Genomic DNA, 15,441 nt, shown 5'->3' with positions numbered 1-15,441 from the left:
ATAATGAAATTTCTGCTGAGACACTCCTCATTTTAAATTATTCTTTTTTAGTTCATTTCTTATTTATTCCCTAGAAGTGTAAACTCTTCTGCCACCCTTTTTCCTTGAGTGATCCGAGATTCCTCTGACTCTAACCCCTGTTTTTACATTGTGACTTGTGCAGGGGAGAGTAAGAGCGGAGGCAATATTCAAAAGTTGGAATTCAGCGACACTATCTGGTGTCGCAACTCTGCCTACCTTTTAGAACTTTATTTCGCGGAGCTAACTCCCGAGACGTGAGAAATCAGTAAAGTGATGATTCTTCTACAATTTAATCGTCAGTAAAAGGATGCTACCGCCATATAAACGGTGTTATAATCACCGACAAATGTAGCATCACTTGAATTAGGTCGCCTACTCGCCATTCGACTTCTTTGTGCATGACGTCAGCACACAAATACACAAAATTCCAATCGGTTTGAAAGTGCTCAAACCACATGTGGACCGTTCGAAAGTGTTGTGAAAAAATACATAAAACAACATTATGATGTTTAATATATTTATTGATAAAGAAAGTAACTGTCAAAAAAAACTTCTATGCTTATATGAGGTTATAAAAAAACAGCAATAACACCATACATGATATTTTCACGTGATAGTTTGTGTATTTGTGTGTGACGTCATGCGCAAATTAATTCTGCGCATCAATATTATATATTTTTTTAAAACAAGTCCCAATTATTACGTATTCAGCATAAAAATTGTTTTCAGGCTAGCAATGTAAGAATGGTTAAATCAAGTTTCAGCCGCTTCGATTAAGCTCCACCCCATACCAAACTTACCTGAGGAAATCCGACCGGTTGAAAACCTCGGCCTTTAAAGGAGAGATTTTTTACCGGGTGGGGGAGGAGCTTTTTTGTACAGATGTGAATGCCTTGGGGGCTAGCAGTCTACAAAACTTGTGGTCATCTGTCTCCTAACACCTATACACAGGAAGTGATTTAATACACAGTGAAATACCCCAGGTGTCAAACTGTGGGATTTTGAGACAATTTTAAATTAGAAGTAAAACATTTTTAAATAATCTATATTGATTTATTTTTAAATGTTTGAAAACACCCCTACCCATTTAAAACAGTTATGATATCATACAATAAAGTCAAATATTACAACAAAGATTATTTTAGATGTTAATGTATGTGTTAATTAAAAAAATCTCCAGTTAATACAACCAAATTAGGTTTATTTCATTTATTCCCAGGATCCAATTCATTAACCCTTTAACGCCCAGAGACGCCTTTTGACGCCTTTTCAGCAACTCGGACATTTAACTGCTGGCGTTTCGTAAATAATTGGAATACAACAAAACATTTGATATTTTCGTAAACTAAAGAAGAAACTGAACACTTTAGCTACACAAAGTTTTTCTATATGATGCTAAGAAATTATCGTAAACTTGAAGTCAATATTGCATATCCTACTAAGAAGTTGATAAAATTACGCATAAATTACTGATTTTGTGCTATCTTCTGTGGCCTTTAACTAAATTTCAGCACAAAATTAAATTTTTAAAAATGCCATAACCCAAAAGTTTGGAACTTTCCCTACATTTTTATAACAAACTTTTTAGGGTACATGCATTCGTTACAGAGATATTTGTTGTTGAAAATTGAATCTTTTTAGAGTAAAACACAAAAAATGCACTGTGACGTCATTTGACGTTTTAATATGTACAATGAAATTGTGTATGGATGCAGTGTAAAACGAACTGATTCTTTTGATACTTGGAACAGATTATTTTTTTGAAAATGACTTATTTATAAAGAAGAGTTAATGTTCGACATGATCTGAGTCATTGACATAATAAATGATTTTTCCATAGCTTTGGGAGAGATATTATGCACATGTAGTAATTGTCGCTTGCTCAGCGCCCCGATTGCGCACACCTGTTTCAGAAATCCCTGTCGAATTTGTGTCATTTTTACATGTACTTAAGAACAATTAATCAAATAATTACATATTATCGTTACCATCTTACATATCATTTAAAATTATTTTTAAAAATACAAGCATATTCATGGGCGTCGGAAGCATATTGAAAGTGTGTGTGTGGAGGGGGGGGGGGGGGGGGGGGGGCTAAACCAACAAAAAAAGGTAAATCCCAATTTTCGTTTGAATTATTTCCCTTTCTGTTACCATAGTTTTTACGTACACAGAGGGAAACAAAGCTTGAACGTCCATGTAAGATCTTTAAGCGTCAGAGATTCATTTCCACTGCGACTTTGAATAAAACAAATAGAGGAAAATGTCTTTTCAGAGAGAGAGAGAGAGAGAGAGAGAGAGAGAGAGAGAGAGAGAAATTTCGTCACTGAGTTGCACGTAGTCCGAAAAATCTGACGTTCTCCTGGCTTTTTTTTTTTTTACGAAACTCGTCTGTCTGTTTGTCAGGGCTTCCCCTCTAATAATTAAAATTAATGTATTCCCATTACCGGTATATTCGAGCTAAAATTTCACATTTTATTTATTTTTTTACAGAACTGTAAAGCGTATTTAGAATCAATGTTTCTGTATCTATTATAAATATATTAATACATGTACTTGCATGCAAATTTGTTTTATATCATAAGAACTGTAGTTGTGTGAAAGTAAGTCAGTACTGTGATTTAAAATCATATCTCAAGCCATGGTTCCTAGTCCACTTTTTGCCTCTAGAATAGAAGCTGATCTTATTCTTACATTTAGGCCGTGTTTAGATAGTATTGTTCTAGAATTGTTCCAGTATTGTGTGTCACCTGAGCAACATTTTTCAGCTGTATTTATTTTACTGTAGAAAAGCATAAACATGGGGCGTCCCTAAATAAAATTCGGTGAGATTGCTTTGCATAATCCTCCTAAATGAAATATAATAGCAATTTAACAGATACATACATGTATACCCTGGTGCAGAAATTATGCATTTTTTTTAGGTCAATGACTGGTCGTAGTCTTCACCTTTTTCACCTTTACATTTCATTTGCAGAACAGTAAAAAGTTCCAAAGTCATGAACACTCGTATTAATACATGTGGTGTAACTAAGTCGTTATAATTAAATTACGATGCAAAATTTTTACTCTTTGCTATACGTACGCCTATATTTGCTACCAAGTGCCACATTTTTTTTAATTTCACAATATGCGATTGTCTTTTTTCCCAGGGGGTGTGTGGGGGTGTGGGGGGGGGGGGGTAAAGTTCATCGTCTAAATAACATAACATCTATTACATATTTTGATGAACAATTACATGCATTTATCTATATAAATTTTGTCAGTTTTCACAGAGTTAAAACAAGTGTATCAAACTTGATAAATTAGAAAATTTGGAATAAATAAAAAAAACTCCCTCATTGAATAGTCTTTTAGAGATAAGCCGGGATTACAAGTAGCTGGGAGAGTTGATTATACTGTTACAAAAAATAAATAAAACCGAGCGAGTATGTAGAACATTAACCAGATGATCGCGCCAAAATAGCAAAATGTGCCATTGGAAATCAAAGTCGTTTTTTTTTTTTTTTTTTAACTGCAGAAATAAGTTAATGAAAGTTAAATCAAATGTATCGGGAAATAATACCTAATAAAGCTCTACAATTTTGGTAAAACTTGTGTTTTTCACAGCAGAAATCAACGGAAAATATTTCTTTTTAAAAATATCCCTTTCAACTATAGTGAATTGTTATTCAACAAATACATTCCCAAGCTTTTGTCGATTCACAAGGCGGGGGAGGGGTGGTTATCTTTGCAGAGAAATATATGTTTGACATTATATGAGTTAAACCTACGAAGGAAAAAATGAAGGATCATCTATCCATATCCATAAGTGTTTTTAAATCTGAGTATAAAGTCTGGTGGAGTTTAAAAGCTTGATTTCAATATATATATTTCTTCTAGCCCCCTTATAAAAAGAGTTGTAATTAAGAACAATTAAAAATTTGACACCGTTTTAATACAATAATTTAATCACTACATGTATATATAGTGAACGCATGTTTGCAGTAAAATTCTCATTTTTATTGAACTCAGGTGGTGTTAAATGTTGGATGGAATCGAAAGTTAGTGTGCGTAGTTCTTTGCCATGGTCCTATGACGTTCTTTTGAAACTTGTTGAGAAGCTGATGATATTGTATGTTCGAGTACATAACAGGTTTTTGGGAATTCTCAGGTTCAGACTGCTGAAATCTGCAGGCAATCTATCTTTAGTAAAACTATAGTAAATAGAGGGGATATTTGATGTCAAAAACGACCGGGCATTAAACATGAACATGTACATCTAAACACGTGGCACCGTTCACGGTAGAGCGATCGCTCAGTGATAGGGAGGTCGTGAGTTCGAATCTCAGCAGCGACTTACCGAAGTCAATATAAATTCGGTAGCAACTGTTCATTTGGCACGTGCTCGGCACTTGAAGTGAAAGTTGCGGGTCCTTCGGATGAGACCTCAAAACCGAGGTCCCGTGTCACGCCAAGCGTTGGCGTGATCAAGATCCCTTACTGCACATTGGCCGTTAGTGCCATGTAAAGACCAAAGGTCAAAATTTGATGCCCTTCAATTTGTCGGTATATGGTGACATCTATTTATGAGTGAAACATTAAAATTTTTCAACAAATCAATTCAATACATGTGGCCTTTTTCCCAAGGAGAAAAAACCGGATATTTGAGGCCAGATATTTTCTGGTATGATTCTGATGACATCAAATCATTATTATTATCATTTCACTGACAAAAATGAAATACTCTTTAGAGTAATATTCTTCCTCATCTCCCTTCGACCAATGTTTTATAAATGTAAATTTTGTAACGTCATTTGCAATTCAGTGAGCAGCATGGTATTGAATATAAATTTCATGTTTTGTTGAAATCGTTACAATTCTTAAGATGTCCTCTTCTCAAAATTCCAATTTTTGCTACCATGGCAACAATTTTTATTGACATAGAAGTACTAAAATAAAGAATTGTGTAAGTGTTTTCTACCAATTTTGTGTACCAATTTTTATTGAAATCAATGAAAAACTGTAAGAGGGTAACGATTTGAAAATTGCTAACGACAATCATGCAACTGTAATGGGACAAAGCCTTACCATGCTTACGTATAGCGGACATTATCTAATTGTCAAACCCTCTCTTTCAAATGAAATTCACCAGCATAACTTTAAACTAATTGACGATATGCTTTGTTTTAATAGTATCACTCAATCCTCTGTTATAGAAGTGTTATTTGTAAATTCGTTTGTACTTTTGGGAAGTATAAAATGAGAAAAACGAAAATTTTGGCAATTATGGGTCTTATTCGTTGCCATGGCAACGGTGACGTCATTTTACTCTACGTAATTTAATAGTTAAGAATTGTACCTTTAAGAAAATATATAGGTTGCTTCATGTAAAAGTGACTAGAAAATGTCGAAATTTTTAATCAAAAGATTTTAGTAAATTTTGCTGCAAAAACGCAAAATCTCTGGTAGTTAAAGGGTTAAATAAAAAGAGAGTCGTGTTAACTACAATTCATTAAAAATATCTAGGTTAAATAGGTTTAACCTATTCTTTGTCACGATGAAACATACTAAAAATATTGTTTGTAAATTCTTATCTGAATAACACATAAAAAATTGTAACCCTTAAAAATATTCCTAAATATTTTTTTTTGATTTAATGACTTCACACAGTGTTGTTCTAAACTTAATCAATGACATTTTCACTTTAGGTTACTGTTTAGAATACTAATTAAAATCAATATAGAAATTTCATCAGAAAAAAAAATAATGTGCAAAAGTTCATTTTTTTTTTAAAGATTTATATTATATCATAATCCTTTCAAATACTAAAGGTATATCTAATTCATATTATCAAGCTAAACATTTTCTTTGTAATACAAGATCTCTATACCCTGTTTGATAAACATCAAAGGATCGAAAGTTTATTTGAAGGTCCCAAAGATTGCCAAACAAGGTGTACTGAGAATACACAGAGACCAGTAAGTGAATATCAATCAAGTTCCAGCATTTAATGGACCTTCATGTACTAGATTGACAGGGTTATCATGACCAGGTATTTTTGAAGGCGGTGCTTAAAATCTCTGCCTTTAAATTGATTGAATTCCTGGGATCTATAAAAAATGATCAATTATTTACACGGAAAGACTTCAAAACTCACTTTCAGTCAAACGGCAACAAAATTATTTAATCGTTTAATATCGAGATTAACCCTATATAAACGCCCTAGGATAAATACTAGCAATTAATAGTGATACAAGATTAACCTGTAATCACGAATCAAGAAATCAAGAAAAATTGATGAATTACTTAAAAAAAATTACTAAAGAAGATGGTATGGTTTTAGCTTTATTGCGCCCTTAAAATGTAATGACATCAAAAAGATTTGAAACTGTCTTGAATATTAGTTAAATAATTGACTCTGATAAATCAGGAAAGAATATGGCATGAAGGTTTACCATTCTGCAAATATGACGTCATTAATGTGAAGCATTTCTCTATTTTCAACAGAAAAAGCCTCAAAATGGCACATTTCAAGGTTGATTTTCCTTTAGAAAACAGTGTCCACAGCCGTCGCCCACGTCAATTTTTTGATATTTTGTGCAAAATTCAATAACAAATCACATATCTCAAGGTCTTTGTTGGCGATGCCTGTGGACAATGTTATCTGAGAGAAAATTCCATTGAAAATTGGTGTCTTCTTCAACTTTTTAAGAAAAAACTGGAAAATTAACATGTTTATGACGTCATAATTAGCATTTAAAACACATGTGAGAAAAATGACTTGTATGATTTTTCTGCATTGAATTTCAATTATTTAAAAAGCATGAGTTTTCAACTTTTATACCAGTTTCATTTTTTAATAAATCACAGGGCAAAATTTGTAAGGAAACCATACCTTCTTCTTTCTACTGAAAAAGTCTAAGAATCAAAATAAACACCCTCTAACCTTAAGGACGTTCGATCCTGAGTTTTTGAGTGGATTTTGGTCATGTCCTTCATTTATAAAATTCTGCATCATTTTTAAATTCTAACATTAAATCTGAATTTTACAATGCAAATTGAACTACATTCAATGAAGAAACCGCGATTAAATTCCATTCAAGTTGAATTAAACTAGGGACTATATTTTGTGGCGTAAGGTTTTTTTGACGAAAATCATCAGTTTTTTCCCCTTTTGAACTATAACAGTACTCTTTATTTTGGATTCCTATTTTTCCATTCTGGTTGCACACAAAGCTGTTTTTTGTAGTAAAATGTGTCAAACTGGTTCTGAAATATCTATTAAACTATTTCTTATGAATTCTATCAACAAAGAGTGACAAATATAGCAAATATATTCTGAAAAGCCGGGAAAAAATTGAGCCAAATTTAACGTAAATTTGACACTTTTCAAATAATATCTAAAAATTAACACCATATACCCCCACTTTTGATGTTCTTTTCTAAATATTCAAGATAACTTTGACCTATTTGCTTAAATTCAGAAAAAGTTTAAGACTTTAAAATAATTTTCTTGCTTATTAAATTATCAATGCCAGAAAAATCACATTTCATTAGTGCAAAAAGGTCAAATAATTGATTATGCGAAGTAATTTGAAACTTTTTCTTATTTACAATTTTAAAGTGTCTTTTTTTAAACAGACTTGGGGTTCATTTTGTTTCTTGCTCTAATTGGATAAAAATATTGCAGGGAAAACGTCGAAGATTTAATTTTTAATTTAGACACAAATTTCAGTGCAAGAAGGTCATATTAAATGTATTGTAGCGCCAAAAGAAGCATATTGACCCCCATTTTTTGATTTGAATTTTTATTAAGTTATATAAGTAGAAACTTAAAATATACTTGGCAAAAAAGTTTAAGACTTTAATTAACATAGTCAACATATATTTAACAATAACAATAAATCATCAACATTAAAAAAATATGACAATTATAATATAAGAGAAATTTATACAATATGATAATAAGAATTTCCTATAAATATCAGATTTTGATTAAAATGCAAAGTACAGAGAAATTACAATTACATGTAGAATCGAGCTTGATATTCGACAAAATAATCATCATGATTGCGGTATTCATAAATAAAGTTACAGATTTAGGAACGACTTTTATAACAAATCTAGCGTATTACAACACCGATATTAATCCAGGATTCAGGATCATGAAATTATAATCATAAGATCATGCTCTTCTTGATATGTACATGTACAGTGAGTCACAATAAGATATTTAACCATTTATGCGATCTACAAATCATGAGGGAAAGTTACTGTATCAAAACAAATCAAATGTACATGTACACACAATATCCATGTGAAAACTAACCAAGAGTTGCACCAAGTAAAACATGAATGCAACAAAGAGTCAAAGACTAAGCTTCTTTGTCACATATAGACATCAAATGACATCATTTCTCTAGAAATAATATCGCTTTATGATTTATAAATACCTTTTCAATAGTTTAACACAAATGCTGTGTACATCAATCTGTATCATTGTCACAATCGTGACATTTTCACTCCTTAAAAAATTTGGTGTCCTCACCAAAATCTTAAGATAAAAACAAAAAGATTTGTCTATATACATTTTTAATACATTTCTCCATCAATAATAAATTAACATTAAAAAAATGACATCATTATACAAAGTAACTATCTCCTCTTTTTTCCAATCCCAACATCCTTCAATTGTTAGAAATTTTTCTTTTAATATACAACAATAAAAACAAAATAACAAAATGCATTTACCTAAAAAATTGCAAATTTATCATATATACTTACACCACATTCTTACTAATTTTCTTCTCTGTAGCTTTCAACGTGCGTTTTTCTGCTAGCCATTGTCATAGGTCTTGTACACAAATCTTCCAGCACCATCTTGAATTCGACTCGCCTCTGTGAAAGGTATATTACAGTCATTCATAGAAATGAAACTCATTTAAATTGAAAACTGCAGGCCCTAATTGACTGTCCAACAAGATGTTCATACCTAAGAGGCATTCATCTTCTATTCCCGCAACAATTATTTCCCTTTGAAATGCTAGATTTCCTAACTGTACTGCAAATTCAGATTTTCCTACGACTTAAAGTGGATCTCCATTGACAGCTACAAGGCTTGAACATTCCTTTGTTCTACGGGAGTCTCCAAAATATTTTATCGTATAATATAATTCTTGCATCTCCTGTGTCTGCTGTGAACTCTACTTTTATCCCTTGAACTGTTCCCTGAACATAAATTTCATCCGCTTGAGGAGCTGTCTCCTAATGGACTCCCTCTGAGCACTCGGTTCCTCTTCCCTTGAAACGTCCCTGACGTAAGGCTGGAATTTCCCCTGGTTTTCAATTTTCTCCCCTGATTCATCTAAATTTCCACTTAAAATAGGTTCAATTAATCAAGAATACAAAGACACTATTCCACTGTGTTCATGACCAATTTTATAGTTTCATCTCGCTTTACTCCCGCATTGCCATCCACATTTACAAATAGAGTGTTCCCTCGACACGGTACTTTCATTGCATTGTGAATTACGTAGATCCGCGACCTTGACCACCACCTAGTTGATTGGCATTGTCAGGTTTTTTTTGTATTCATTAACAATATATTTGGTTTTAAGTCAAAATTATTCACACTAATATAATTATAAACATATATGAAATGGCTTTGAGCCTACACTTCGCCACTTTCACCAAGCTCAAATGGTCGTTTTCAATTGGAAAAGTCCTAGCCTCGTGCTCATTCCTAAGAGGCCAACCGAAACTCTCTCAAGGCCATATGCCAAGCGTTGTCGTTAGAACTCGCTATATTAAAAACATCAAACCCGTTACTAGGCAGGTGCTCTACCCACTTAGCTTTCCAAGCAGATATCCTCAGTCCAGCCTATATTCCTACACCACAGTCTAAGACTTCATTATATCATGTAAACAACTATTCAATGCTTTTGAAAGTGGGTCTGACTTGATTCTATATGATGCTCTTTTATGTGTCTGCAGTCAAAGCTACGTTTACATCACAATGATCACTCCCATTGTCGTTGCTTTTGCAGAGGAAAAAACTCGTTAAACAACATCTCACTCTCCTCAAAGCTGAAATGTTTTGAAATACATCTATTAAGTAAATGTAAAACCACCAATAATTAGTTATCTATATCTTGATCCTGCTAAGTAGAACATGGAAGGTGAAAAGTTATAATACTAAAGCTGATTTTTAAGGTTTGTCTTCGTCATCAGCTATTATAGTTTTGAATCTACAAACAATACAAAAAACATGATTTGTTTATAATTTTTTTTTTCGAATACGCAGCACTGTTAAGGCTAACTATGAGAAATCAACGGAAAATAGAAGTGCAAAAACGGGTATTGGTTTTAAAACTGAATCTATTTTTATTCAGCTGTTTTATTATCACATAACTTAAATACTTATGGAAATGGCAAAGTATAACCTACTCTCTATTGTATGAAGTTTGGTCCCTTCGATGGACAGTCACGTGATGAATGCATAGTACGTGTACTGAATGTAGGTCATAAACAAATTTCAATATCGCAAGGGAATACCCTATCTTAAATTAAATTTCAAGCCATTAATTGTTTTTGTATACTTTGTACTTACTGGAAAGTGCTGCTGCTTTGAATAGAATTCGCGTTTTAATAGTTAAAATTTCAAGTAAATAGGCCCATGTCAAAATATGTTTGACTTTCCCCAAATATTTTTAGATTTAAAGAAAGCAGCAGCACTTTTTCAAGTTAAGGAACATATCCTTTATTTATATTCAAAAAATGGTTAAAATTTATTTAGAGCATGCCCTTGAGAAAGAACGATTTAATGAGATACTTTGATGTAAAAATATATCTTATCTGAACATTAAAACATGACAAAATTATTCAAATACATTCTCTCGATAGTTAATGAATAATCACACTGAACAAAGAATATGAGTTGCGTCAAGCGAAAAGGGACCTTCGTGACAAAATTTTCGAAAATCGGTTTTTCACTGATTCTGAAAGAGCTAGTTTTTCTGAATATTTTGATATCAAATTTTTATTTGTTTACCCTTTGAATTCTATTTAAAATTCAATATGAAATCAATGCAATGCTAACAAGATAACGCTATAAAACGTTCCATAACGTCACTGATAATTGAAACGTCATTACTTATCACCCTTTTGTATTAGTTAGTAATAATTTTTTCTAGATGTATTTTTAGGTTTCTTCAATATCTATTTTTCCAAATCTTAGCATTTATATGGTCGTATACGTGTACTTTGTAAAAAAAAAATATGATAATTTAAAGGTTGTTGAAATAAGAAATCATCGAAATGTACATGTATATTAAAATAATAAAGTAAGGAGTAAATTCTCAAGGAATACAAAATTCGGAACTGGCCAAATGACTATATTCAACGACATCATCTCATTTTTTTTCCTACATCATCACCATAACCATGCTTTCATCACTGGGAATTTGTATTCGAATGGATCCTTGACAAGGGACATACTGCTGACCATAAAAGTCGAAAAAGTTCCTACTTTGAAATAATCTTGCAAGGCATTCGTAAAAACACGGCAATTTTCCAAGATAAATTATTTATTGTTCACGGGATTGACCGAGTAATTACGATTGCTCGCATAGGGGTGTAAAAGAATATCTGACATCACTGTTCATGTAGTAAGGTCTTAAGGATTGATCCCTGTCAAAGTTAATCTTATTTCCCTTTCGGTATAATCAGCAAACCCACCTCCACAATAGCTAACCCTTAGGCAGTGCCCACATGTATTTTTTATGGTACTTCCCTGAACTAAATTTAGGGAGTGGTTAGGGTGCAACTTTCAAGCATTGTAATTATTTGCCTATTAATTATTTCACACTTCTTTTAAAAAGGATTTCAATCTTTTTTATTTCAATTGAAAATCATATTGAAATGCGGAAAATCTCCCAATTCAGAATAGAATAAACGTGTTTTACCCACCCACCCCCCTTTCAAGATAGTACTTGCCTGTATGACAATAGCTGCAGATCTGTAACTCTCCGAAAAAAAAATTATTGAGAGACCGGAGAGCTACAGTGCCACCCATTGAAAAAACTGTATATTTATTGCGCACAAAAAAGTGCGCTCGATTTTTTATTAATTCTTCCAAATTCTTACCTCAATTGCAAAAATGGAAGATTTCAAAAAATTCCTCTCTCCTTTATCAAGTTCTCTCGTAGTTGACGTCTGAACGAAGCATATTGGACCGAATTATCTTTGAAACCAAAATGGCAGTATAAACAAGCGAAATGTTCGATGATTGCAATATCAGGGCTAGGAGGACTATTAACAACAATTATGAGGAATGTTTTCTTGTGGAAAGAGTCAAAGAATATGTTAGGAACACACGGTTAGTAATATTTTGAGGTTACAATTTTAAAAACATGGAGAAAAAAATCGAGAACCGAGCGCATTTTTTTGTGCGCAATAAATATACAGTTTTTTCAATGGGTGGCTCTGTAGCTCTCCGGTCTATCAATATATAATTTTCGGAGAGCTACAGATCTGCAGCTAGTATGACAATGATTTCAGATGCTTTAAAACTAAATTAAATAAACCGGTTCACACACTGTATCATTTTTTTTACTTAACTATACATGTATATCAGTGAAAGCTAATAAAAGTTTTTGTACATTGGCGGGGGAGGGTGGGGGGGTCTTCTTTGAAAAGTACAATTTAAAACTTGTAAATAACATTCTGTTTTATAATAAAACGCATTTTTCATTGTTAAAAAATTCCTCAATCTGCCTCTCACAGCACATGAAATACGTCATTTTTACCAAAATGACGTCATGATTGACAAGTTCATCGAGATCAGTGATCTGTTTATAACCAGCTGTATAGAAGAATAAGGAGCTCATTTTTTTATCCTATGATTAGGAGTCAGTGTGTATCAATTGCATAAATTAATATGGCAATCAACACGCAGTACATAACACAAACATGTAAGGTAATTAAGATACACATTAAGCTGTTAGGGATAAAGATAAAGATATACAAAGTGTGAAAGTAATGACAACAATTTTTGAAATAATTAAGATAACATATTTAAAACTTCCCCCGACTTAAGATTTAGTTATTTAACAAAAATACCCAATCTATATTAAACATATTAAATTGTATGAAAATGATCGATAAAAAATACGCAAACGCATAAAAATTTATATATACGTACAATGCGATTCCCGTGAAAACGACTGTGAAAATGACGTCTCCTGAATTGACGGCGCACCACACTTTTGTTAAAATATGTGTAATGCTCGAGATATCGGCAACATAGATCCAAAACATGCATAATAAAACATGTAGTAAACTAGGCTACTCGTGAAATTCGTCCACAAATAGCAAATTGAAATTTTAGACCGTTAGACCTCTGTAAAAAGGCTATACGGGAGGACGGGAAGAAGATTATAGACGAAAAGTTAACTTTATCCGAACTGTACAGAACGTGATTGAGAGTCACCAATATTACACTATATCTCATAAATATCTGTAGTTTTTGGTTTACAACAAAAAAGAATATTCTTTACTTGTTTGATAGATTTTAAGCTTGACAAGAAATGGTGATTTGATGTTGAGTAGATAATGTAAGTAAACTCAAACTATACAGGTACTCAAGGGAAAATGTTGAGAAAATGAAAGCTCAATCACATTTTTTTTATAATGCTTGTGACGTCGAAGATTTTGCTGCGCCGTGACTTAATGGTATGTCCTGAAAAATCACTCAAAATTGATACCAATTTACAACATTTTGATATGAAATTTTGAATACCATATAAGTAAAGATTCTTTTATATCATTTGTGAAATTTTGCCCGATTATGTCGTCAAATATTTCTTCTGTGCAACAAGTCCGCGTAATTTTTGAACGGCCCTCGTACAATTGAATAAATTCTACAGCAGCATAGTCAATATAGTTAATAGAAAGAAAAACAATTCACACACAAGAGAAAAGTTATAGAATTTACAAAGGCTTTTAGTAGCCATTGTACATGTAAAGAATTGAATTTACACACATTATTTAAAATATTTAACAAGTGAAGTCCTCATTTCTACATTTGTACAGTTCATTTATTTCTCGAAACTATTAATCTTCCTTGATTATGTGGATTGCTGGAGCTGCAAAATGTCGATGTATTTCGTTCAATAGCAATTTCAGTAAGATTAATTTTATCGATGTTCACATTTTCCGAATGATTAATTGACGTGTTCCTCGACTCTTCTCTTCTACCGCTTGGATAGGTTTTTTACTTTGGTGGTTAAGCATAAACAAACAATTCTTGTTTCTTGTTAAACGGAGTCAGGGTGCTGGTCATGTCGGTAAAATCGCCTGATTTTTCTCCGTTTGCTCCTTACTCTGAAATATTATCTTCGCGACTAATTAAACTGTAGGCATCCATGACTTTGTTTTGTATCAGTTCCGGGTTATTCCGGGTGATTGTCGGTTGTTTCGTCTACAATGTTTTCAACAAAATAAAACACAGGGCTGTTATCTGATCGTCACTGATATTTTCCACTTCAAAAGAGTATTTGTTGTTATTCCGAGCACTGTAGGAATCTTCTTCGTCTGACGAAATGTTTTCGTAGTAGTAATCCAAGTTAACAAATACAGGTTTCGATTCTTCCTTTTCTCTTCTGGGCATGGTCTTTACTATACAATTCAGTATTTCACTTTTAGAACTTTCTAGAGAAAGTTTATGCACTCGAATAAGGTGTCATCGTAGGTTCTGCTTCTTTATAAAAAGTCTTTGGCAAAACATCTTCGATAGTCAAGGGTTTTGATACTCTACTCTTCTCATGAACCCTTGGCATACGGTGAAATAAAAAGACGGGATCGTTTTCGTCACGTGATCTCGAATCTATCAGGTACGCACAGATTGCGTCATCACCAGAAATAAAGTCCCGTGTTTGAAAAAAATAAATCAATGGTTTTTTTCAAGAATAATAAAGAAGCAATAATTGAGTTATGTTTATTTATTATTTATAGTACAAATCGGAAGCTCCAATATATATTCTATATCACATATTTAGAAGATATTGGATGACACCATAGCTTTTTATCGAATTGCATGTTATCTTACGGATCATTGTTTATTTGCATTTTTCATTACCGAGATTAACGAGTCAAGAAATATCCCGAACGCAAATATCGTCATTTACAAAAAAAAAAAAAAAAAAAAAAAAAACAAACAAACAAAAACAAAAACAAAAAAAAAAAAAAAAAAAATAATTGCTGATTGGCCGACCGGGAGAACCGAATCCCAATCAGAACTCGAGAAAAAAAAAACAATTTTTATCAACACCGTATTCCAAGGGATCATGAGGAGAGTAGCGTACCAGAAACCCTTGGCTAGCAAAGATGTTGGCAAAAGGAACAGGTAATAAATTTAGCGCTTTCACAATGTATTTCCCG

The sequence above is a fragment of the Saccostrea cucullata genome, unplaced genomic scaffold (assembly GCF_032062105.1).
Source record: "Saccostrea cucullata isolate Sc308-1 unplaced genomic scaffold, CSIRO_AGI_Scuc_v1 ctg1014, whole genome shotgun sequence".
In the NCBI taxonomy this organism is placed as follows: Eukaryota; Metazoa; Mollusca; class Bivalvia; order Ostreida; family Ostreidae; genus Saccostrea; species Saccostrea cuccullata.
Note: the sequence above shows the minus strand (reverse complement) of the source record.